The sequence below is a fragment of the Bactrocera neohumeralis genome, chromosome 2, assembly GCF_024586455.1.
Source record: "Bactrocera neohumeralis isolate Rockhampton chromosome 2, APGP_CSIRO_Bneo_wtdbg2-racon-allhic-juicebox.fasta_v2, whole genome shotgun sequence".
Classification (NCBI taxonomy): Eukaryota; Metazoa; Arthropoda; class Insecta; order Diptera; family Tephritidae; genus Bactrocera; species Bactrocera neohumeralis.
In genome coordinates this window covers 87618581-87643036 of record NC_065919.1, presented here as the reverse complement: position 1 = coordinate 87643036, position 24456 = coordinate 87618581, and the positions used below count along the sequence as shown (strand labels likewise).

At 37.5% G+C, this 24456-nt stretch overlaps 1 protein-coding gene and 1 long non-coding RNA gene across 17 annotated transcripts in view; one reads left to right on the top strand and one right to left on the bottom strand.

Moving 5' to 3' along the window:
* LOC126768022 (collagen alpha chain CG42342) overlaps positions 1-24456 on the bottom strand; it is a 264733-nt gene that overhangs the window by 145469 nt on the left and 94808 nt on the right. The gene's annotated exons all lie outside the window — the stretch shown is intronic.
* LOC126768031 (uncharacterized) lies at positions 19065-23949 on the top strand. Its single transcript, XR_007669197.1, has 2 exons — positions 19065-19289; positions 23832-23949. It is a non-coding gene; the product is annotated as an uncharacterized LOC126768031 (long non-coding RNA).

The following is a 24456-nucleotide window of genomic DNA, read 5'->3' as shown; positions in this document are numbered from 1 at the left end:
ATACAAGTTCCGCGTACTTTTTGGTTACTACGTATGTCCGAACCTTTTGGAAAATGTTTTCATGTTTCAATGTTTCGGTATATTCCGAAGTATATACTCTTTAAGATAATAAATACATACATCTCTCAGTTGTAAAATCGAAATAACATAAACAAGCGAACAAGTTTAAGGCTGAAAGCGGTTCGGATCAGCTTCACAGTTAAAGAAGAAATATTTTTAAAATGAAGCAAAACCAATTTATTTGCTGCATTTCAGTACAGGACAGGAGGAACGAAAGTAGCAACAGTTATTGCTCTTCCAAATGCGTATATTATTTACAAATTAATTATTTTTGAAAAGCGACGTCCTAAAGTTGACCAAAGCACATTGCAGATAAATTGCTGCTCTTTATTCCGTATGACAAAATTTGTATACAACTATTATTTCTTGCTGCCTTGTTGCTTTGGCATGAGCAATGCTTCGAAAATATGAATCAAAGCGAAATTTGGACACAACTGCAAGTGACTTCAAAGTGCACCCCAAGGTTCAGCAGCAACTGCAGCGACAATAAACTACACAAAACTCTTGCCACAAACACACATACACAAAAGCAACACTGGACACACACAACCAAGGCAGCGCGTCTATGTATTTGAGTGCAGTAGTAGCAACAACAGCAAACACACTATGCGGTCATTTGTCCATGCTGCAATGCTGATAACAGCTGCCACACCAATAGCTCCATTCGCCCCAAAATCAGCAACGGTAATTGCAGCCAGAACACAAGCTCCACACTTATCCACAAATGCATATCACTACACATACACACATATAGCATACATATATTGTATGCTCAACTATATGCTAGCTACATTCGTATAAATATTAAATAGTTTACTCTGGCTGCTGCTGTAAGCCCGACTATCTCACTTAATGCCGACTGTGTCCATGAATTAAAATAAAATTATCTTTTTCCGGTTCATGTGGGAAGCCACACAACTGAGCAGGTTTTGGTGTTGATTTGGTAGCTCACACAACACTTCGTACGTATTATATAAAGGGCGAAGGGGTGCTCAATTGGAGTTAGATGATGCTTCAGTTTAATATTATAATAATTCATATATCAACCATCATCCTAAGCCTCGTTACATGAAGCTCATTGCACTCCTCCACCACTCGACACCTAATCCTTAATAAAAAAATATGTTTTTTTGCTCGATTTCGAGTCGAACTACTCTTATTGACACACCCTTTATATAATCAAATGTGCTATAGAACAGTTTGGCAATATATGCATACAATTATTGAATATTTTCAAATCCAATGAAGTTTGGTGTTATAACAAAACACATGAATACAAAAAAGAGTGGCAAGCTTCGGGGGTCAAAATTGGTTTGAATTGGATCAATAAATTAATGAATTATTGAATTAATGGTAAATTGTTTAGGTAACTTTTTAAATGAATCAATTGAAATAAAATAGCATTTTAAGAAAAATGGGACACGAGAAATCGCAAAAAAAAGTATGAATAACAAGTAAGGAAGGGCTAAGTTCGGTTGCAACTGAACACATTATATTCTTGCAACTTGCAAGCATCAAAGCCAGGGAAATACGTTAAGGTGCGAACCGTCAATCGGAGTATCGGAATCCAAGCAATTCAATATAAAGTTGAAATTTCCTAACTCGAATCACCTCGATCCGCAAACAAACTTCGAATTATGGAAGAAAATTTGTATGAAATTTGACTTCTACTGCCAATTTAAGAGTTCGAGTTATGGAAGTTCAACTGTAAATATATAACTCATACACTGGCCGGCATATTCGCCAAAACATTATGTTAGAAAACTGAAAAACATTATGTATTTATATAGCATATAGAGTATGGGAGTTGGGGTTAGTATCGACCCGATTTTATCACTTACTAATAAAATGTTCCGTCAGGTTCATTAAGGTACCATCACCAAGCATATGGAATAAAGTCACCCTGATGTTTGGGGCATCAATAGTTTTTGTTAAATTTGAAGAATTGTTGATCATAAGGTGGAAAGCACTTAAAATATTAATCGTGCAAAGTATTATCCCATCATATTAATTGCTTCTTGATTTGTGTACTGGAACACGAACGAATCGGGTTTGATAAGACATCGCAGCCGATTGGAAGTAGGACCACGACAACGGCGCGGCTCACACCGCCTTTCTTGTGAACAGCTACCTAACCAATGCCGGCTCCTAACGCTTCCGCAGCCATCCAACAGCTCAGTTGTGACTCCCCTGGACATCGGAAGGCCGATGAAAGGCAAGTCTTTTGAGACGACAGAGGGAATCCAAGCAGCATGCACCTCGGCTCTCAAGGCTATTCATAATGCTTGGAAATCTCACTGGCAGCGCTACATAGGCGCAGAAGGAGCCTTTTTTGTAAGTTGTTAAAGAATTTAAATCGACTCAGTCCTATTACTTTCCAGACAAACCCAGTATGTGACTTTACCTAAAAGTAAGCGGTGCGACGTCCATTGTTCAATTTTTACATCGGCTCCTTTAAGGTCTTCCCGTATTATTTCAGAGGAAAAATTTAATGTCTCTGACGTAATTATTTGTTCATTTATCCCGCTTTTAGTAGCTTTTAATAGTTCCGATATATGGTGAGTAGGCGGAGTTATCATCAGATTCCATATATTTTGACAGTGTTGGTAAAAGTTTTATAAGAGCGAATTCTACTATTGTAGCTGTAGTTCTCTAGGAGAAATGTACATGCCTACAGGTGTCATTTGCAAAACTGCAAAATAATCTTCTTCTAGTTCGGAGGGCACTCGTATTTTTCAAAGGTGTGTGTCTTAGCTAGAAAAGTGTTATTTTTGATGCTGTCCGTTTGCAAACATAATTATCTTATGCATAAAAGGACTAGAAGTAGCGTGATAGAAGTGGGGGTAGTGAGATTTCTATCACGTTGAATTAAGTCGTGGAGGAAAGTTAAGTAATTAAAAAGTTGGTATTACACGCAAAATTTAACTAAGCAAAGTTTCAAACCACAAAAGCGAAAAATTTCAATTTCTCAGCAAAGTATCGAACTTTTTTATATGAACCAAACAAAGAAATCGTAAGTCTCTTGAAATGCGTGCATTACTTTTTCAATTTTTACTGTTAGATAGACACAACTCCTCGTCAACTGACTTTTACTGAACTTTTGAAGCTCTTTCATTTCATTTCATCTTATTGAAAATTGAAGCAAAGCTTCTGCTTTAAGAGCTGCGAACGAATAACAGCGGCCCACCCGATGACCTTCTGTGTGATATCGTCTTATGGCCATTTATGCTTGGCTACATGCTATTTCCGATCTGAGAAATTCATCTTTCAATATAACTGTACACACACAAAACACATGCACATTTACGGCGATACACAGCCTCGTAATATCCGTCTTAAAGCGTTCGTGTTCGTCGCTTCTACAAATCATTGCGACACCATAAATTCTAAATTCCCGCACAGCATTTCGCTGCTGCGGCTGCTGAATTGCACGAGTGCAAATATTGCTGATGCTCGTATTCCAACGGAGAGCAACGACGGGGCCCGGCGCGGACACTGGTGCGCCGGTGGATGGCCGCTGGCGTGGCACTAAGTGGTAATTCGATGAGGACGATAGCGGATGTATGAATGGAATGATCCAGTGGCGCTGCTGATGCCGATGTAGCTGATACGAGCAGCGGCAGCGTTGGCGTTGGCGGTGACGGTGACGGTGGCGATCTGTGGTGGCTGTTGCGAGGGAGTTGCAACATAATGAAACATGACATGTTATTTGTACAACGTCGACGATGACGAAGGTTTTAACTGCATGTAATGTGAGCGTCGCAGAGGCAACGGCATGTAGTACAAGTGCTACAAAGTGCTCTTGTTGGTGTACTTGCCGCAACACACACCGCCACACGTACACATGCACCGCACCGGCTGGGGGATGAGCAATTGCAGTTCATGAAGTTGCCGAGTGGAAAATGGCGTGGAATAAAGGCAAAAAGTAAATATGCCAGTGGCTCATGCGCTACAACTGCAAATGCAACAACAACAAGAGCGTTGCGCTGTGCGCTAGTAAAAATGCTGGCGAAAAATTGCATGCCACAACAGCAACAGCAACAATTGCTGTGCGCAAAAAAGTATGTGTGTGTGGGTGTGTGGCATGCCATACAACGGCCGTTGGTTGCAACACTGATAGTTTCTGAGGGCAATTGCTGGTTGGTATAGTTACAGCTGCAACACCAGCAATCATTCCATATCAACGGCCTGCAACATAGCAATATAAACACATAATATATATATTTATTAGCAAACAGCCATATACATACATACATCTATACCCACAAGTATGCATGTTTATATAATGTTGTGAGAGTAAAAATTTAGCTGCTGAAACGAAGTCTAGTTGGTGTGGTGTTGCAGCAAAATTGCCGGCTGCATGACTGAGTCGCAGCCTCATTGGTTAGCTCGTTGGCTGGCAACTTTGCTACTTTCATCGTCCGATAGTAAAAAGCCAGTCAACACACACACACACTCATACAAAGCTTGTGTGCCGTTGGCGCGGAAATTGCGCGGCGTGTAAATAAATTGAGTGCTATGATAAATAAACTATTTTCCATCCCAGTCAGTAGCGGCTTCACATGCTTACTTACATATTTACTAACATGCTTATGTTTGGCTGTGTATGTGTGCCTAAAAGCACTCACATGGCAACTTAAAACCGCATATTCTCATATTTAGCAAGCCGCTGAGCTTTTGCACTGCACACACCCAGTAGGAAATTGGGGGGAAAGTATTGTATGTTGTATTTTTAAACGTCAATAAAAGTACAGCAAACCCCTCTTCGGTGCAAAAATAATAATTATTATTCTTGTTTTCTTCTTTAAAACGTTCGGAAGGCAGTGGGGCCTAGGTTTCTTTAAGGAATTTTTATGTACATATGTACATCAGGCTGAAAAACAACAACAACTAATAAAAACTATTATACTAAACATCATTTGCTGATTTTGAAAAGTAGAAAATTGACAAAAGATCATTAAAAACCGTCTAATTATTTTTCCCTAGCTAGTATACCCTAAACTGGCTATTTGAAGTTTGGCATGAAATTCGTGGCGACCAAAGTGTCGAGCTGAGTCGTTTTGCCATATCTGGCTGTCCGTCTGTATGTCTGTACAGTTTTCTACTGAGCATACTATTCATAACACCATCACCCATCTTGTGACCCAGCAATCATTATCGGATAATATTCGACCGAATAGAACACGTCCAGTAGACGAAAATATATCAGCCGTTTCTGAGAGAGTACACGTAGACCGTGGAGAGTCGATTTGGCACCGTTCGCAATGGAACTCGGACTGACTATTGGCGTAGAACGACTTGGCGATTATAGCCGAGAACAACAGCGCGCTAGTCGTTTCTTCTTTTCGCTACGTGGCGCCAATTGGATATTCCAAGCGAAGCCAGGTCCTTCTCCACTTGGTGCTTCCAACGGAGTGGAGGTCTTCCTCTTCCTCTGCGTACTGCGTCGAACACTTTCAGTCAATGGGTAGCTAAACAAGTGAAATTGGCGCATTTGGGACCAAGAACAACCTGAAGAGATTCAAAAGCTGCCATTTCATGAAGAAAAAACAACGGTTTGGTGTGGTTTGTGGGTTGGTGGAATCATTGGTTCATATTTCTTCAAAAATGATGCCGGTGAGAACATAACCGTCAACAGTGACCATTATCACGCCATGACAACCGACTATTTGATGCCCGAAATTGAAGCTCGTGATCTCGACGCCATTTGGTTTCAGCAAGACGGCGCCACTTCCCACATATCGTATCAATCAATGGATTTATTGAGAGAACACTTCGATGAGCAGATAATTTCACGTTTTGGACCGGTCGATTGGACAATAATGTCTTGCGATTTCACATCCTTGGACTTTTTCCTGTGAGGATATGTAAAGTCTAAAGTCTTTGCGGACAATCCCGCTTCGATTAAGACCTTGGAACAAACATCAAGCTTGGCATTCTCCAGTTGCCAGTCGAAATGCTCGACTCATCGAAAATTGGACTCAATGGATGGATCAACTGAGGCGTAGCCGCGGCAAACATTTGAAAGATATAATTTTAAAGAAATCAATGCCAAATAATGTTCTTTCGAATGATATTAAACATGTTCCACTAAATTTGAAGTTTCTGCGCTTTTACATTAAAATATACAATATACTTAGTTGCTATAAGAAGTGAACCTGTTATCTTTACTTTGTAGCCGAGATTAAAGTTGTTTCTTCTTCTTGATTTGCAAACAGACGAAACATTATTTGTAGCTACAAAGAAGCGTCTTTAAAAATTTGGTTTTTGCGTGCTCTTCCGAAGTTTATTTTCATCCACGTATACAGTATAGTATAAACCCAGCTAAGCGGTATTCATGCAAATTTTTTATTCACCGTTCTAACCGAAGATTTTACCGTTAGCGCTGATTTTCTTTTTGATTTTTGCACTTTTATGTTTTAAATTCCATTTCCTTACTATTTTGCTGCGGTTTAAACTTTTTACTAAGCGAGGCGAACACACACCTACATACATATGTACAGGCCTGTTTATAAATATAGCTGTACATATTTATTTTTATGCGAATTATATTCATTTTTGTTGTTATTTTTCGAGCGTTGCCTGGTTAAGCGTCTCCTCCATTCCGCATTTTCATTTATCATTCATATGCATCCGCATTCAAATACATGTAAACACACACACATCCATTATATATACATACATATGTGTGTTATGTGTATTTGATTGTGCTGTATGGAGACTTTATTTATATATATATGTACATATGTGCCTATCTTTATTTTGCATTGTTGTTTGACGCTAGGTACGTGCGCCTCGCCCATTCCATCCACCCGTTTGTTGGTTTAAATTAAGCCGCAGGTTATTGGGTGACGGCAGCTCTGCATCTAACATTTGCCTCCGCTCGAAATTGCCTCGGCGTAGTTGTTGTGGTTTTTATTGCTATAACAAATACCTTTTTCCACTCATTTTTTTCGTTTTTTGTTTCTTTTTTGTTGCATAAACGCCCACAAAGCTTAACGCGCGCGCCCATCGCAATCGCGCTCCGTGCACGGCTCCCGCGCTCTGCGCTGGCTGAGCAGTTTGCGGTGCGGTTTCGCGTGGAAATTTGCTTTTCAAGCGTGAAATAGGTGTGCGCCGTTTGTATGCTCGCGAATTAAATTTAATTGTGTTTATCAAAGGAGAGAAACATTTAAATATACCGTTAATAAAAATTTAATATCAGTTGCTGCAGAAATGCTGCGGAATTTTTAGTATGTCAAAGTTTTATTACAGATATTATGCTCCATTGGCGTACAGGTAATTGAGAGGCAAAATGGTTGGAAATATAATATTACAGGTATGTGAAACACCAAAGAAGAGAATGGCTGGACATATGAAAGTATTCTAGGAAGATAGGTCAAGTGACCATTGTCCTGTATTATCATGTGCTGTCCTGTGAAATTTTCCTGGAGAATAATTTTATTGAAATTTCTTTGTTCTTTTTTTCTAGTTCTATAAAACTGTGACAAGCACTTAATGTTCTTATGTTATATACTTAGCTTAACCTTTGAGGTTATGTTACCACTCAATGACTGTTCTGTTCGTATTGCTATTCTTACTATGGTGTTAGCACCACTTCTTTAGTTTTAGTAGTAAGCTGGCGTACGAGTTGTATTTAGAGGCTGAATTTAACCGTTACGGGTCACTGTATACATAATTTGCAGACGTGCCTGCCGGCTGGAAGCACCATACAAAGACTATTGATCTGTCAAGAAGTAGTCGAATCGACTATAAAACATTTTTTATGCTAATGCAAAGCTTTGCATAGGAAAAGTAGCGCAACTATCGGTCGAGGGTTTCTTGACGATGTTTCGGAGGTTGCATAGCTAAAACTCTTTCTATTGATGAACTTCTTCAGAAACACGGGGTGGTTTAGAGAAGAAATAATAGAGTGAGGCGGTTTTGGTCCTAGTAAGCTGTTAATGAGATCATCAATGCAACGTACTGAACCTGTTGAAGATCACAATTTTCTGCTACCTCGTGTCAGTGGTTATTTCTTTAATTAGTGCAAGATCTTTTTCCTTATGATCCACAGTCAAAGCAGGCTAAATAGCACCATGCTTCCGAATAAATAAAAGCCATAAACTTTCAGCAAATATACTTGAACATATATACTTTAGGATTCGAATTTCAGTAGCGACACAAAATTTAGTCGGATATGATCATGACAAATTGTGACAAAAAATTGTACTTAAATTTCCAGGGTAAATGATATTTGAAAAAAAAAAATGTATTTTGCTAAATTGGTAGAACTGTCCCTAGTTCTTTACTGGCGTAGAAAACGCTTTCGCGGATATGAGGGATGGAGTCATGTTTAGAAGTTCACGCAAGTGATGAAAGTCTCTGAGCGTCATTTACTTGGGAGTGGCCAGAAACGATTCTTATACATATGGCTCAAACAGCTCACGACTTCCAGTATTAGACCAAGTATACTTTAAGTAGCCAAAGAACATCCGTTTTAAGGCGAGCAAAAGTGTGAAGGTCAACCATCCCTACTCAGGGTTTTGCGCTAGATTTTGGACCCGCCACGTAAAAGACGACCCCAGTGAGAACTAATCAACTGTCCCTAATTACTATGCCAAATATGAGCGCGTTCTGTCAAACAATTTGCTTACAGCAACTGCTTAACTCGACATATGTACATCAGTAGTGCGTTGTGATTTTTACAATGGATAAAAATATCGAAGAAAGACCTTTTTATCAAATTTTGTATTTTTAATAAAATTTTGCTTGCGGAATCATTGCGAATGTTGGAAAAGTCTTTCGGTGTTTCCGTTTTATCAAAAACACATGCCTACAAGTGGTACAAAGCCTTCAACTACGGTCGAGAGATCGTTGAAGATATGTTTCGTTCTGGGCGACTTTCGACCTCTTCAACATGTGGCTTGAAAATCGTAAGACAAGTGTTAGAGAAATGAAAAGAGGCTTCCACATTTCTTGCCAGTCCGTTCGAATGAGTTTGGAGGATATTTTGAGTATGAAACGCGTGTTTGCTCGACTTTTTCAAAAATTGTACCGTAAGCAGGTCCCTTTGGACATGCTAAATCGTGCGAATTCCTATTCCTGATGAGTATTATAACTGCCGATGAGATATGGATGTTCTGGTTTCTTTCGATATTCGTGGTTTGGTGCATCATGAATTTATTCCAAAGGGACAGACGTTCAATAAGGGGTTTGGCCGTATTGAAGCGTTTGCGCGAGAACGTCCGTCGAAATCGGCTGGAATTGTGGATCGTCGCATCAAGCAACGATTTGGATGGAATTTAAAGCTAAAAACGCAATGAATATCATCGATCAACCACCGTGTTCACCAGATTTTGGCTCCGTGTGATTTTTTCTTGTTCCCCAAACTCAAATTGCCGCTCCGTGCAACCATTCTTCAGTCGATCGAAGAGATAAAACCAAATTATATCTGGTGGAGATTACTTTAAAGGTCACAAAGTAAATATTCTGCGTTTTATTTAAAATATCCGGGTAGAGAGAGAGTCGTTTCATTGGTCGGTTATTAGCATTTAGAGTAGTCAGATGACTCTGAGATTGGGTTATTTATGAATATACATATTTTGATTTTTTCTTACAAGTTGATAATTGACTTTTATAAACCGCATGTATATTAAAAAGTACTAAAAACAAGTAAGGAAGGGCTAAGTTCGGGTGTCACCGAACATTTTATACTCTCGCATGATAAAGTGATAATCGAGATTTCATTATACGTCATTTACATATTTTTCAAATACCGTATTTTTGTAAAGTTTTATTCCGCTATCATCATTGGTTCCTAATGTACTATATATTATACAGAGAAGGCATCAGATGGAATTCAAAATAGCGTTATATTGGAAGAAGGCGTGGTTGAACCAATTTCACCTATATTTCGGAAAAATTGAAATCGGTATAGTAGTTCCTGAGATATGGTTTTTGGTCCATAAGTGGGCGAGGCCACGCCCATTTTCAATTTTTAAAAAAAGCCTGGGTGCAGCTTCCTTCTGCAATTTCTTCCGTAAAATTTAGTGTTTCTGACGTTTTTTGTTAGTCCGTTAACGCACTTTTAGTGATTTTCAACATAACCTTTGTATGGGAGGTGGACGTGGTTATTATCCGATTTCTTCCATTTTTGAACTTTATTTAAATGCCGAAAAAAACGAGAGTCATTAGTAGTTTCGTTGTACAATAAACTTAGTAGGGGGCGGGGCCACTTTTTCCAAAAAAATTACGTCCAAATATGCCCCTTAATGAGTGTCAAATCTTTATTTATGATGACACTTTATAGGTTTTCGATTTTGTGGGCGTTATTTATTTTGAATATATTAACCTTGACCAAGGAATTTTTTCATCATGATATCTCAACTCAAGTTACAGCTTGTACGGACGGACGGACAGACAGACATCCGGATTTCGACTTTACTCGATATCACTTTGGTATATATAACTTTCTATAAACCTCAAACAATATGACGTCATTGCCTTCAAAAACATTGTTATCCTTGATTTCAAGCCTAGCAACCAATAACTTTTGATCTAGGTAGTGTGGTACTGAATGAAGTTTCAAGACACTACGGAGGTATGCGGATCTTAAACTGCAGCTGAAAAGTAAATATCGATCTTTTCACCACAAGAACTCGTCATTAGATAATTTGTTTTTTCTGCAGCCATTTGTTCATTTTATATAACAACTAAATTACCTCATACATATTTTGGTATATCAATATCGTTATTACCTGAAAAAAGAAGAAAAAAAATTGAATAAGATTTATTGTAAAAATAAATACATGTCGGAAGCTTATATCCAAAGCAAGTGTTGTCATATTCAAACAACAACTCATAAATAAAATTCGAGCGAAAAAGCTCCGCTTTATTTACAAATTCAGCATCCAAGCACCTTAACTTAATATAAACACTAATACACTCAATTTATGATTAACAGTTAATATTTATGCGGCACATCTCTCGCATTTGAAGCAGCTTCAAGCACCCGAAACCCAAACTCGACGGAGCTGCGAGCCGAGCAAATGATTCACTGATTCGCGTACCTGTCGGAAACCCATTAATCGAGTTGGCACAGATTCAGCAGTTCCACATGCCGGTCAGACCGTCAGACTAATACACATGTTTGTGTGTGTGTGGCTCACCGGTTATTGAACAAACGCCATAAAGGCGAGAGTGGGTGAAGCAGTCAAAAGGGCGGCGCTGTTGCGTAACCAAGTGAGCTATAAGCGCCGCACATCAACACTTTCCTGCCGCATTTGCTGCTGTTGTTGTTGTCGACGGAAAGGCTGACTAGCTTCAGCTGAGATTTATTATTTATTACGGCTATCAAACGTGTTGCCACAACACACACACACCCACGGGCCACAATTGCAATGTGTGTGTGTGTGTGTCGTTGAGTTAGCAAAGATAAGCGTAGAGCGCAAAGTATGTGCAAAGCTGGTGTTGTTGGCTTGCAACATTGTGGCATGTTCGCGGGTGCTTGGCTCGAGTGTAACAGGGTCATTAAGCTGAAGTAGCAATTCATTAATTATGCACACAAGCAAGCCCACGCCTACTTATGCAATACATATGCACGATGATATCCCTTTGGCTGCATAGAGAATTCATGAGCTTATGTGGCTCACAGCAAGCCACATCCGCATCCGCCTCTCGCTGCTTGCAACTTCTATGTGTGTGTGAGTGTGTGTTTTGTGCACGAAATGCAACACTAAACTGCATTTGTGCTTCAGTTCTGTGCATCACCGTTATCCACTGCGTGGTGTATTATTGTTGTGGCTGGTTTGTTTCGCTGTAGTCAGCGCTCGCCCGGCTCTTGGTGGCCTAATTAAAAACGTCAACCTTGCAAAAACACACTCCATTCATTGCGGCGGCAGCGAAACAATTGTCAATTATCCGCTTTTATGCCACATTGTGGTGGCGCGTTGGTATCCTAGTATCCTGTTGCAAGGCAGCTGCATGCTCTAGTGTTCGCCATGAATTTTAAATAATGGTTACCCGCCACGAGGACTGCATTTGCGGAGCGTGTTAGAGCTATATTTCTTCATTGCAATTTTTTCAGATCATTTTCTGCTTCATTTAATTCAGTGTTGGTTAATTAACTCAGATGTAACGGAATTTAACAGAAAATGGTTAGAGATATATACAGCGTTTATTTAGACGTACGTCTCATGATTTAGAAACAAGGTGATGCTTCAGTTCTAAATGATTCTTACTTATATTTTCTTGAATTAAATGACGTAAGGCACCACTGCCACGCCCTCCTTCAATAAATCAGTAGTGGGTACAAATCCAACAGAAAATGTTCAACCCGATTGACGAACCGCCCCCAGAACTCGCTACGTCCGAGAGACTCGGGTCGTTACACATGGTCGTTTGACCATTACTATCGCTGTCTGCCTTATCCACCGCAACTGCAACTTGGGTGTCATCAGCTCTTGGCATCCGTCGTGACTACTTTGAGCACTATCCTTTCAAACCCATATCTTATGGCTCCATTGGTTTTGCTGAGAGGACCGATGGGCTCCGCATTTAGCAGTATCAGCGCTTGCCGATATGGTTCCTCGGTTCTCTACAGCCTTATTATCCTCCAGTTCAGCGTGGGTAGTGAGGGGTTGCAGTACCTAAGGATTTCCTCAATCTCATTCGTAGTAGAAGGTTTCGCTGGCAGCCAGACGCGACCCCTGGGGCGAAGTGCATGATCCACTTTGCCCGCGGCCTCCAGTCCAATCCTCTGGTTGAAGTTTTGCATCTTAAAGTTTTTCCATGGCTTTGATTCACGAAAGTTGCAAGAGTATAAAATACGGTTGCACCTGAACTTAGACCTTCCTTACTCGTTTATTTTATACTAAAATATATATTCATCAATCCAACCCAGCGAAAATTTGCTCATCTATATCCTGCCTCTCTATTTTCCCTGATATTATTTTCTTCAAATAAAAAATGTGTCGCTCTCCAAATTATTATGCTAATTTTTCACTTCTCTTCCCGCAAACTTGTCCATCATTACTCAACAGATAAATATTTTGCCCTACACTAAAAAAAAAATGCTTAAATTTCATGTCGCCCTCGTGGCCTCGTGTTTAATGAATGGCCATTACCGCTGTCACTGCTGCTCCTTTGCCTGTTCACGTTGCACCTTGCTCAAAGTGCAATTCATTTAATATCTTTGTATCTTTGTTGCTGCATTTTGTTTAGTTGCCATTTTGTTACGCTTATCGTCGTCGCCGTAGTATTTATTGGTGTTTGCCTTAAGTTTCCTGCTTTTAGATTATGGTTCCCTCAAGAATTGCGTCCAAACTGCAGCGCACCGTACAGCACCGCTCCGCCCGCCCACACTGATTTTCTGCTGCTTCCATGAGCACTGCCGCCACACTGCTCAAGCGGAACTTTTCTAGTCGCAAAATTCAAATTTGCTCAGCTCGAGTCTTTGTTTTAGTTGCAAGTAGTTTTGCAGTAGCAGCCAATTCCTTGTTGCAAGTAAAATAGTTTGGCTGCCGTTCTCTCCCTCGGGTTCGCTGCCACACACCGCTCATTGTTGCTTACAAATTTCATAATCCAAGTGGTCTCCTTCTTATTACTCGACCCAATGCTCACCCTCCTTCTCTCTGATATCTTCGTTCTACTTTACTCTGTTTTGTTGTGGCGTAATAAAGCGCCATTTTATTGCCGCACTTGCAGCCACTAGAAATCGTCATTCTTCTTTACTTTAACTATACAAATTTTAAAGTTTTGAATTCTTTTTAGTTGCCGAGAAGTCTAGAATATGATTTTGAAGTATCGCAAAGCTTAGCATTTCGACTAGAATGTTCTTTAAATAAGTTCTGTGTTACTGAAAAGTATTGACATTTTCTTTACACATCTGCCTCGAAATAATTTATGACAGTATATCGGATCTATATTATAAGAATATCTGAAAATATAAACTATGTCAGAGCTATATATTGAACAAGTAACTAACTTTCGGGTCTCAAACTTGTCATTGTATGTGGTTTTTTATATAAACTTCTTCGAACTATAAGTAAAATGAATACCCACCAAGTCACGGTTATCGAAACTACATTACTTTTAAAGAATGAACGTGAAAAGTAACATATGCCATACACACCATCTAACTCATAAGATCTTTGTGTAAGAAAGAGATAAACAATCACACTTACAAATGAATTTCGGTTAGAATTTTCCTTGGGCCTTAAGTAACTGATGGAAACTTTAACTAATATATCTGGTAACTGATAAGTTAACCGATAGCTGACGGGTTAAAACATATTGACCAATCATTCAAGTAGAAGTTACAAGTTCAGTTGCTTTCATTCAAATATGTTTGGTTGCTTTGGAGATCAAATCTATGGAACATAAAGACAGAATTTATTATTTTGAAACCCTCTGTAACCTTAATAACTTATTTTATTACAGATATTTTCGAGGTCGTTTATGAGCAGCACTTTATACAAGACTTTAATAATTTCAGCCAAAATAAAATAAATTTCTCGCTTACGTTTTTCTTTTCTTTGATTTAGTGGAATCATTCATTTATTTTTGTTTGTATGTTTTATAATAATAAAACCGTCTTTAACTACACGTCAATTCATCATAATTCCAGTTTAGTAGGTGTTACAACCATTGTCACGAGTAAACAAGAAACATTAAATAAAAGCAACCACAAGAAAAGCGAAACAATTCTTAAGCGAAAAATGAAAGAGCTCGCGAAGAATACCATAACGAAGGAAGTAACAAAAATTTCGCCAACGCCGACCTTACAACAATAATGCAATACACTGATACAAACATTGTATAACGTATATGAACCAGTAACCAGTCCATCGTTGCTGGCCCAAATGGGAATGTAGGAAGCGTAATAACCATTCGCATGCCACACGTAGCGCCATCAGAACGCGCCCCAACCACATGACCAGGCTTTAGGCCGCAGGCGAATTGCCCAGAAAAAAGGCAGCAACAAATGATAGCCCACAGCAACATGCGGTCAAAGGCAGCAACACTCGGCAGGCGCGACGCGTTCGTGCTGCTGCACCTCCAGTTGATGAGCAATTGCCGTTTTGTAGGCGTTGGCGCCCTCACCGTAAAAGTAACGGAGGCGCCGACCGAGAAAAACCAAGCAGTGGCTGCGAACCACTGGTAAAGGCAAGTTCGTTATGAAATACAGCAACCGTTTGCCGCAATCATACTCTACAATTTTTTGAAATTATATTTTTGAATTTTCCTTCTTTTTGCCGGTCCACAATGGCAATTGCGGTGGCGCAGTTTTCAGCCATTTGCAAGGCATTATGCGCTTGCCTGCGCAGTTACGCACTTTGTAGCCTTTACACTTTTACAGTTTCCGTTCGCGCCTCGGTGTATTTGGCAGCCAGCAGCTTCAGCGCTTTGTTGCTTTGTCTGGCTCTATTTGGTTTGCCAATTGCAATTGCCGTCTACGCCTACGACTACGCGGGACCTTCTAAGCGTGGGCAATAGGCAGTGGTTGTGCTCTTGTTGTACAAATATACTTGGCTGGCGCTTGATTTTGACACGTCGCGGAACCACAAGTGTTGATTGTGCAGCAGCGCATAGTGGTGCGAGGCCTATAGAAAAGTGGTTAAATTCGACCACAAGGAAGTGTGGTAAATGCGTCGACCCTTTAAAGCCAGTTATAGAAAGAAAGTTTTTGAAGAGTTTGTGTTTAAGGAAGAGGGTATAAATAAGAAATAATATCGTATATTTATTCGGGAAGGGATGAAGGTGATAACGCAAATCCTTATATCGGTAATAACAAAAGTCTTGATTTGGTTGTCGAAAAATGTATATGTATGTTCATTTTCAAGCAAAGTATTCAAAAAAATAAATAATAGGTTGTTCCTGCGATAGGTTGTTCAACGAAACCGGAACAAGCTCGCATTTTTATCCGGACAAGGACTGTTAAGAGGTTACTTGGGTTTCCTCGGGTAGAAACAGCCTTTTTTCAACAACTTTTTTCTCATAAAATATTAAATAGTTTATCAGAACTTTTTATTGTTACAATACAAGCATACATATTAGCAAAGAAATTCTAAAAATTTTGGAAAAAGTTTATTAAATTTCCGACGTCATTTGCTCATTGTAATCGAAAAAAAACTTTCGTCCCAGTCTTTAAGAATTATATCTCAAAGACCTTTGTAAAAATTTCATGAAGATCGGTTGAGTAGTTCTCGAAATCCAACTTGTCCAACCAACTTAAAAAACGCGGTTTCGAAAAAAACGCCTTTAAAGACGGCACACTTAGCCGAGCAAGCCTCGAGCACACAAGTTATTAAGGCTATATCTGCGAAACTATTACTCGGATCCAATATTTTTAGAGGTGTTGAAAAATTTGTCAAGACAATAAAAAAATTCGGTTTTTGAAACCCGGAAACCCATGTAAGCACTTAACTCAGAAGCATTCCTCCAAACTATTTCAGTTGTGTTTTCTGCCTCAATAAGAACAACATTAATGAATATGGTATCAAGCTGAAAGGAGTTAATAAATTAATTTAGAAATATTTGTAACAGAGTTGCCACCTAGAGAATTATTGAAAACTAAATTATTAAAAAAAGTGCCTCAAATTTATGCGATTAAAGCCGCTCGTTAAAATATCCATAAGTTTTCAAAGTAGTTGTACATTGCAACAGAGTTGCCACCTATTAAAAACCAAAAAGTTTTAAAAATTAAAAAAAGATTTTTTCGAAGTGCAGAAAGTTTATGTAAACATAATTTAGCAAAAAAAATTTAATTTGGGGTAAGCAACAAAATTTATTTTGAAAAATGTTCGCATTTAGTAAAAAAATTTTAATTATTATTTTTGAAAACACACTTTCGAAAACTTCTTAAAAAAATCATCAGAATTTTCAGCCACAATTCTCCACCTTACTTCTTTCCTCTCTGCCCATACCACACGTGACGTGTTGATTACAGTTGCCCTTTATGCCACAATCGCTGTAGCCCATTACCGGTTCGGCCGCCAACACGAGCGCGCTGTTACGGCTGTTGTTCGCATTATTATTTTTCGTGCTTTCGTAGCAACAATATTCGTGCTTTGATGGTCTGCAATTCACTTTGCCGCTTGACGCCTGTTGCTTACAGCCATTTACCGCCGCTTGTTGCAAGGTCTACCCGCTGCCACACAATGCCGTGCTTAATTGTTTTGTTGGTAGAAATTTTCAATTATGTTTAAATGTTCGTTAACCATTCGAGTTCGTTACTGCACGCACACACACACGCATATAAATTTTACAATTATTTGTGTTTGTTGTTTTTAAGTGTGGCACATACCATTGCTGCGCTGATATTTTGTGCATTTTGCGCTTTTTCTACATTTTTCAAATTTATGTATATTCTTCTCGTACTCTTAAGATGTTTATGGCTGACTGATTGTTATTGTTGTTGCTGGTGCTTAAGTGCATTTAATTTGATTGCCCTTTTAATTTTTATTTCTGTAACAACAAACTCAAATGAATTTTCCACACACACACATAGCAACCAGGCGTTCGCCTGTTGCTACGAGGAATTGTAGTTGTTGTTGTCAGCATTGTTGTTGTGCTCCGTCCTTAGCACTTATTTAGTGGGCACAAGCTGCTCGTTTGCTGGCTGGCTGGCTGGCTGGCTGGCGATGGCGCCCAAATGCCACTACATGCAACATTGCTTGCAACGCCAATGCCAATGTTATTTATTGTCGCTACCGTGCCGCACAATTATTGTTGCTGTTCTCGTTCTCGTTTACGTTCTATTTTTGTTTTTAATTTTTATTGCCACTTCAGTTTTTGTTGCTGTTGCAGCTGTTTGCTCATTTCCATTAGCACGAAATATAACTTGCCGCTTGCCGCTTGCCGGCGTGCACTGCGTTGAATGTTTATTGCTGTTGCAAGTTTTCCTTGTAGTTGCTTGTTTTATTGTACTAGTTGCAACATTTGCTAAGCGCTTGCTTGTTTATTTGTTTGTGTGCGCTTTGTTGAACTTATATCCATACTTTTTGCACCTGCTGTTTGCGTTATTATTTATTTTTTAATTATGCGCCCTCGCATTGTGCAGTCGGCGGCAGCAGCCACCAACGCCAAGGTGCCACGTTGAATATTTGTATTCATCAGCTATTTGTGAAAGTCGTTATATCTATCAATGGGTGCAAAAATGTCTGTGTATATGTGTGTGTACGAATGTCAGCGTTTCTAATTTCATTTATCTTGCAGCTTACCCCCTTGCCGTCGCATTGCCGCTCCGACAATGCACTGCTCAGCAGCACTTGCAACGTAACAGCTTCATCCACTGTAATATCCCACTGCTCGGCGCTCCTTGCTACTGCTTCTTAATCTAATGCCAGCCATGCTTCACAGTTTAGTTGTAGTTTAGTTGTTCTTGTGCGAGTAGTTTTATTTCTCTGCCGCCACTTCAATACTGCAGTTTGGCTCCTTATGCCTCTTTAGCTTCGCCTTACACACTAGTGCACTTCGGCTCTTCCATCGTACTTTTTGTCATCACTGCCGCCCCTCCGCCACCTTGTTGGTCCATCAGCTGCGTCAACATCTTCATAGTCTTTGCTACTCATACCGTTAAGTATCTCATAAGTAGATCAGCTCGAGCATCTTATCCAGCGCCGCTTCAGCGTTTCGCAAGTACACATCGTCGCCTCTAATGCCGTGCGCGCGGTCATGTTCTTGTTGGAACTCACTCGCATTATGCCTGCAATTGCTGCTTGGCTGCCTCCTGGCTGCTGGCTTCTAGCTTCTGGCGGCGACCGACTGCAGTGGCTCTCACTTGTCCCGTGTTCCTGTTCAGCTCTTTTATTTTGCCTTCCTTTCATCTTATTTTAATTTCACTCCCTTCTTAAATTTGAGTTTTTGCTTTTGCTTTTATTACTCGGATACTTTATGAATTCATCAGTTCTCTCGAGTCGCGCGTGTTTTTTTAGTTCTGTTTATATTTATTTCATTTCGCATTTATGCATTCTATATTTCGTTTCGTTTCACCTCTCTGGGATCGGGCATTGCGTCGTCAAACGACTCCACCACTGTCAAACTTGTCGACACACAAAAAAAGACAAGTATTTTTTAAATATTTGTATTTGTCTGAAATGTAAGTTGAATCTTCAGATTCAACTACATACATATGTACATATAAAATTGTAATATAAGATATGCCGGGTCGTTGATGCTGAGGAATGTCAAGTCAGCACAACGGCTTCAGGTAAATTTAGCAAGTAAGATTTTTATAAAGGTTTCAGGTAAATTTAGGAAATAAGATTTTTGGTAAAGAATAAAATGATGATTAATAAACTGGACGGCAAGCCGCTCAGTACGGTAAACCGGAGTTTCATTATATCGTAATTGGCGCAGTCGAACGGAACGATTCCATATTCTCTCTCAGCTTCGCTCAGCTAGCAAAGAAAAGCTAAATAAAAGCTAAATAAATTATTATTAAACAAAAGTACCATTATTAAAAGAAAAGTGACAAAGATACAGCTAATCATATAAATCCCAAAGCAGAACAAAATAATACATTTGAGTTGGAAAATTATAGCAAAAGCAGAAACATAATTCAAAAAGTGAAAAAATTTGTGAAAAGTGCAAAACAAAAATTATTTTGAGAAAAAATAAAGAAAACTGTTGAAAACACTAAAACGGCAACAGCGGAGACAGCAGAAGCAGCTTTAACAAAAAAAAAAAAAACAAACAGCAATATAAACAGCAGCAACAGCGGAGACAGCAGCAAGATCTTCAGCAAAAAAAAAAAAAAAAAAAACAACAACATCAACAGCAACAACAGCAGCAGCAGCTATAGTGCAGAAAAGTATTACAAGTGATGGAGCTGACCGGAAACGAAGGCGGCGACGAAAACCACGAGAAGGATGGTGAACGAAATTCAAGCTACTGACAGCGGCAAAGGGAAAGTGAAATATTTATGATCAACAGGGAGAAGAGAAGTTTCTAACAGCAACAACATTAACAAAAAGCAACAACAACAACATTAACAAAAGCAAGAGCAGCACCAACAGCAGGGTAAAATACTATTCAACTAATAATTTAGTAATTTAAGTAGTAGTTTTATTTGAAGCCAATACTTTCTTTGTAAAATGTTTCAATCAATTCAAAAACAATACCATTAGAAAAAGAAACGAACAAACGAGAAAAGAAAAACAAAAAGCAGCAGTAGATACAGAAGTTAATTTGTTAAAATTCCTTTAAAATATAAAATTGCGTACTTAGATTATGTGTGTAAAGTTATAGCACTATATATATGAAATATAAAAGCTACTTTTAAGGGAAATTATGGATTTTTTGTTTGAACCTCTACCTGAAACAAATTTTCAAATGAATACGGAAGAGTTACGTTTATGGCAACGAAATGCCATATTCGAGTGTGAATGTGATAATTTCATTAATAGACGGATAGAAGCTGGTCGAACACACCTATTGCTTTTCGAACGAGAGGGTTAAGTGCAATTCGAAATCCTTAATGCTAATGGAAATAATCGCTATTTAAGTGAGCGAAGGTGGCAAAAGTGCTGACATCAATAAAAATTAATAAAATATTGTATGTATCTTAAATATTTATGAAATTTTTAATAAGACATCTCAATTGAAACAAAATTCTTTGGAATTGTATCTATGTAGCTCGAAATTTGTAGAACTTTACGGTAATTTTTAATAAACCATATGATTTGTTAATAGGAAATGATTCCTTTTTTTTAAAAAACGTTAAAACCATTGATATCGAAAAAATGACAATAATTTTGAAAAATGGTGTGAATCTTCCATTCTATATGAAAACTATGCAAGAGCAAGTTTATTCATTAGATATAAGTGAAGTAAAGAACATCAACCTTGATCATTTAAAATCAAATGAGAAAAAGGAAATCGAAAAATTATTAAAGCATTTCAATAAACTTATCTATATATCGAAAAAATGACAATAATTTTGAAAAATGGTGTGAATCTTCCATTCTATATGAAAACTATGCAAGAGCAAGTTTATTCATTAGATATAAGTGAAGTAAAGAACATCAACCTTGATCATTTAAAATCAAATGAGAAAAAGGAAATCGAAAAAATTATTAAAGCATTTCAATAAACTTATCTAATTAGAAAAAGTCACAGTAGATATAGCTCACCTATTCTAATAATACAGAAAAATATAGATAATTCAGGAATACAAAAATTCAGGCTAGTGGTTGATTATAGGAGGTTAAACCAATTGACTGTAGAAGATAAGTATCCTCTACCGAATATCGAAGGAATCTTAGATAAATTGGGCAAAGCACAGTACTTTAGCACCATAGATCTAGCAAAAGGTTACCATCAGATTTTAATGGCAGAAAGGGACATCCAGAAAACAGCTTTTGTCACTCCGGCAGGACTATATGAATACGTCCGAATGCCTTTCGGGTTGAAAAATGCCCCAGCTACTTTTCAGAGATTTATGAATGATAGAGCAGAACAATTAATAAAATATTTAAATGCCGAAAATGTAGAAGTCCATCACACAAAACCAAATAGCCATACAGGAAATGCAGACATTGAGAGACTGCACTCAACCTTGTTGGAAAAACTAACAGGAATTGAGGACTCTAGTCTTTCAACAGAAATGAGGATACAAATTGTTATATGCAACTATAACGATAGGTATCACTCAACTATCAAATGTTCTCCAAGGGACGCCAAAGAAAACATTTGTCCATCCATATTACAAGATAGAATAAATACAGTAAAACAGAAAACAATAGCCAAATTAAATCAAAACAGAGAAGAATATATAGAAAACAGACAAACAGGACCAATTAAAAACTACAAAAGAGTACGGCATAAGGATCAACCATATTTCAGAATATTTCCCTTACAAAACGTCCATCCGGCAAATATAAAAAGACCAATGAAATTAGCAAACATAGAAAATCCAAATGAGGATGATGACGATTCATTCAGTCTAAGGGCATTTAATGGAGATAATAACATTTAATTTTTTTTTCTACATATATATACATGATTTTTTTTACCCCAGTGGGTAAGGGGTCTTTCTAGAATATACCCATGGTAAGAGATGCCTGTCGTAAGAGGCGACTAAAATCCAATTTAAGTTTTTTTAAATCAAAACCTAAAACGGTTATACATTTTTACTTTTACAGATGACGATAATAATTATTTTTTTAACAATAATCATATCATTGGTGACAGCACTTTTGCAAATTACACCAATAATAGAAGATGCGGGGTATACAATTATACAAACAGCGGACATAGAAATAGTTAACGAAATAAGTACAGTTATACATACTATAAATCCGAACAAGATAGCAGACATAGTTGATCAGGTTAAAGAAAATATTGAAAAACTAAATATTGAAAATAAAGAAATGTTGTTTGATGAAATAAAAAATATAAAAGCAAAAATCACATCAATAACACCGAATATCAAAAAGAGAAATAAAAGAGGCTTGATAAATATAGGAGGAATAGCATATAAATGGATGTTTGGAGTCATGGATGATGATGACAGACAAGACATTTTGAACCATTTAAAAATTATTGAAGAAAATGGCCATAATGCCATTGTAAATTTAAATAAACAAATAGTAATTAATGAACATTTAAATAGATCACTAAACTTATTAAAAGGAACTATAGAATCAGATAGGAAACAAATAATAGAAACTTTAAATATAATAAACAAAGAGGAAAATAGAATTGAAAGTAAAATTTTGTATAATGATGAAATGAATAAACTAAAATTCATAGAAAGTAAAGTTCAAGAAATACAAAATAATATAGCGGCGGCTAAATACAATATGGTACATCCAAGTATGTTAACTAGGGAAGAAATTGAAAAATACGAGATTGATTTTTACAAACTAAAATTATCAAAAGTAGGAGTAGTAGTATACAGAAACGATACAATAATATTTGCAATTCAGATACCAAGAACATTTTTTCAAACTAAGATTCAATTAATAACCCCAATGCCAAATAGAAATAAATTACAAATTATTGAAAAAAAAAAATTCGTTATAAAAATTGGCGAAAACTATTTTGATTATGTAGAAAATAAAGCATTTAAAAATCTAAAATTGAGTAAAAGCTGCATATTTTCAAATACTTGCGAATTTAAATATAATAACAAAACATCAATACAAGAAATAAGCGATGACACAATATTAATAAGAAATGCAAAAAATGATGTAATAAAACAAAACTGCGATGACAGAAAAATTGTATTAAAAAATAACTATATAATCAAATTTGTAAATTGTAAAATGGAAATTTTAAAACAAGAATTTAAAAATAATAAAACAGAATATATTCATACAATTATATACCCTGCCGAAAAATTAAACCAAAGTTACACACCAAAATTAACATTCAATGATATTGCAATAAAAAATATAGAAAACATAAAAGAAATTGCAGAATTAAAATACCATAAAAATGTATCATATGGTATTAATATATCATTGATAATCATTGTAATGGTAGTAGTAGCAATCCTAGTAATAATATTAAAGAAAAAAACAACAAAAATAAAAATTGTAAATACAAGAACTCAGGAGAGTTCAAACAGTAACGCTGGGGGAGTTGCGTCGTCAAACGACTCCACCACTGTCAAACTTGTCGACACACAAAAAAAGACAAGTATTTTTTAAATATTTGTATTTGTCTGAAATGTAAGTTGAATCTTCAGATTCAACTACATACATATGTACATATAAAATTGTAATATAAGATATGCCGGGTCGTTGATGCTGAGGAATGTCAAGTCAGCACAACGGCTTCAGGTAAATTTAGCAAGTAAGATTTTTATAAAGGTTTCAGGTAAATTTAGGAAATAAGATTTTTGGTAAAGAATAAAATGATGATTAATAAACTGGACGGCAAGCCGCTCAGTACGGTAAACGCGTTGGCGCATATTAAAAGCAGACGTTGCTCGCTCGGTTATTGTATTCTTCTCCCATACAATAGTGAGGACAGTTCTTTTAAACTATTTCGAGGAAATGGGTATTTATAGTAGTTGAGGAGAAGAGAGGAGGAGGATTATACCGTCAAACATAGTGAGAGAGCTCTGAAACACGAAATAAAATCTTAGTACAAGTTTTCTTTGTTAGTCCGATGATTTTCGAAAAACAAATGATTCCAAAAAAGAAAAATAATTGTGGATCTGTTGTTGACTCCAAAACAAAACTTTACATACTGTTACATTTATACAGTGAACTGTTTGCCACGAAGTTTGTAACACCCAGAAAGAATCGTCGGAGGCCTCATAAAATATATACATTAACGATCAGCATTACGAGCTGAGTTGAGATAGCTGTGTTCATCCGTCTATCTGTATATACGCGAAATAGTTCCTCAGCTTTTGAGATATTGATCTGAAATTTTGCAGACGTCCTTTTCTCTCCAAGA